This window comes from Lepidochelys kempii, chromosome 2 (genome assembly GCF_965140285.1).
Source record: "Lepidochelys kempii isolate rLepKem1 chromosome 2, rLepKem1.hap1, whole genome shotgun sequence".
NCBI lineage: Eukaryota > Metazoa > Chordata > Testudines > Cheloniidae > Lepidochelys > Lepidochelys kempii.
Genome location: NC_136381.1, coordinates 196518411 through 196521431, shown reverse-complemented (window position 1 = coordinate 196521431; position 3021 = coordinate 196518411).

The window sequence follows — 3021 nt, the reverse complement described above, 5'->3', positions numbered from 1 at the left end:
ATCATGGTGGGTAGTGATCATCTGACTGCTGTACATGGATTCAGTCCTCCTTCCAAAAGTCAGCTTCCATTTTTGCTCATTGATTATGCTGTTCCAGGAACTTTTGGGATGGAAGGCTCAGTTTGCAAATGTTTGCTGTGATTATTGCCAAGGCAGACCAGAAGTCCATACCTTTTTTTGAGTGCTTTTTTGAGAGCATAAGCCGTATGGAAGTGTCCACTGTTATTAATAAGATCTTGATTAAACTGCTTTGGTGCTTCTAATGCCTGACGGAATGGATTGTTCTTCAAACTGGCAATTTTGCATCTTTTCCTGTTTCTGGAACAAATGTTGAAAGAGAGAGTAGTTATAGAGGTAAACAGTAATTTGGATAAAATACAGCATGGTTTTAGAAAGGTAGATTGTGCCAAACCAACCTGATCTTCTTCTTTGAGATAACTGATTATTTTTTTTAGACAAAGGAAATGCGGTAGCTCTAATCTACCTGGATTTCAGTAAGGAATCTGATACCATTCCACATGGGGAATTACTAGTTAAATTGGAGAAGATGGGGATTTATGAAAATTGAAAGGTGGATAAGGAACAGGTTAAAGGGGGAGACTACAACAGGTCCTACTGAAAGGTGAATTATCAGGCTGAAGGGAGGTTACTAGTGAAGTTCCTCAGGGATTGGTTTTGGGACCTAGGTTATTTAACATTTTTATTAGTGACCTTGGTTTAAAAAGTGGGAGTGTGCTAATAAAACTTTGCAGATGATGCAAAGTTGGGAGGTATTGCCAATAGGGAGGACCAGAATATCATACATGAAGATCGGGAGGACCTTGAAAATTGGAGTAATCGAAATGGGATGAAATTTAATAGTGGAAAGTCATGCACATAGGCACTAACAACAAGAATTTTTGCTATAAGCTGGGGACGTATCAGTTGGAAATGACAGAGGCGAAGAAAGACCAGAGTGTATTGGTTGATCACAGGATGACTCTGAGTCACCAATGTGATGTGGCTGGGAAAAAAGCTAATACAGTCCTAGAATGCCTCAGGCAAGGTATTCCCAGTAGAGACGGAAGTGTTAGTACCATTATACAAGGCACTGGTGAGACTTCATCTGGAATACTGTGTGCAATTCTACTCTCCCATTTTTAAGAAAGATTAATTCAAAGTGGAATAGTTGCAGAGAAGGGCTACTAGGATGATCTGAGGAATGGAAAACCTACCTTATGAGAGGAGACTCAAAGAGCTTGGCTTGTTTAGCTTAACCAGCAGGAGGCTGGGGGAGGGGAGGACATGATTGCTCTCTATAAATACATCAGAGGGATAAATCCCAGGGAGGAGAGGAATTATGTAAGTTCAGTGCCAAAGGTGATATAAGAGCAAGTGGACCTAAACTGGCCATCAATAAATTTAGGCTTGAAATTAGATGAAGGTTTCTAACCATCAGAGAAGTGAAGTTCTGGAACAGCCATGCAAGGGGAGCAGTGAGAGCAAAAAATCTAGGTAGCTTCAAGACTGAGCTTGATAAATTTATGGAGGGGATGGTATGATGAGGTTGCCTACAATGGCATGTCACTGATCTGTTGCTGCTATAAGCAACTATCTCCAATAGCCAGGGATGGGACACTAGATGGGGAGGGTTCTGAGTTACGACAAAGAATTCTTTCCCAGGTATCTGCCTGCTGGGTCTTGCCCATGTGCTCAGTGTTTAACTGATTGCCACTTTTGGGGGTCAGAGACCCTGGGGGCTTTTCACCTTCCTCTGTCGCATGGGGCACAGGTCACTTTCAGGTTTAAACTAGTATAAAAGATGGATTCTCTGTAACTTGATGTCTTTAAACCATGATTTGAGGACTTCAGTAACTCAGTCAGAGGTTATAGTTCTATTACACGAGTGGGTGAGCGAGGTTCTGTGGCCTGCGCTGTGCTGGAGGTCAGACTAGCTAATCATGATGGTCCCTTCTGGCCATAGAGTGTATGATTTGGTGGAATATGCTGCCTTGTGTAGTGCACAATTCACCCCTGTTCAGCAAGTCAGGACATGGCCTAAGTACAACTAAAACCCTCGACTGCACATTTAAGGGATGCCTAGTCCCTGTGCTTGCTTTCTGAACTAGACTGAACATTGCTCATTGTAATCATTCAGTTATGATGCTCAAAAGAGAGTTGTTTAGATGGCTCCTTATAATAGAATTTCCCCATAACCTACATCACTGCAGTATCATTTGTTATGATTTTTTTTAAAATGGGAGGTGGCAGGAGGATCCATAGGTCTCCTCTCTTCTGCCATTATTTGTTAAGCAATGCCTGCTTGGCCTCATGGCTCAGTTTCCTCCCCTAAAATGAGAGCATGAGTCACCTCTAGCAGGAAAAAATATGCACTGAGAAATGTGATATAAGCCATGAAGGATTTTTCAGACTTTTTAGTGTGGAACAGCATGTTGCTAATTATGTGTATTACAAAAGCTCCTAAAGATCCTCAACAAGACTAGCCCCATGCTAGTTGCTGTATATACACATAATCCTTGCCCTGAGAGCTTACAGTCTACAGTCAAGACAGATGATGAGTTGGAGAAAGGACTCCCCATATATATTTTTAACAGATGGGGAACTGTAGCACAGAGAGCTTAAACCTCCAATCTAGCAAGGCACTTAATTATGGGCTTACATTTTGGGCTTACATTTAAGCACATAAGTTTGTTCCATTGACTTCATTAATGGTGTTAGGATGGATCAAATTTAGGAGGTTTATTTCCATATTTGATTTTTGTATCATAAGAAATGCTATGTGACTTCAGTGAGCCAGCTACTCAAGTGCTGGATGTTAGGTACTTGCTTAAGTGCTCTGCTGGATTCGGCCCTATGTGACTTGCCCAACATCACACAAGAGATTTGTGGTAGAGCTAGGAACTGACCCCTATCCTAGTCTCCTGAGTCTGTCTACTGTCTCCTGAGTCCTCATCTGCTGGCTTCATCATAAAACCATCCTATTTTTTGTCTTACATTTGGGGGGGTGCGGGGATGGAGATG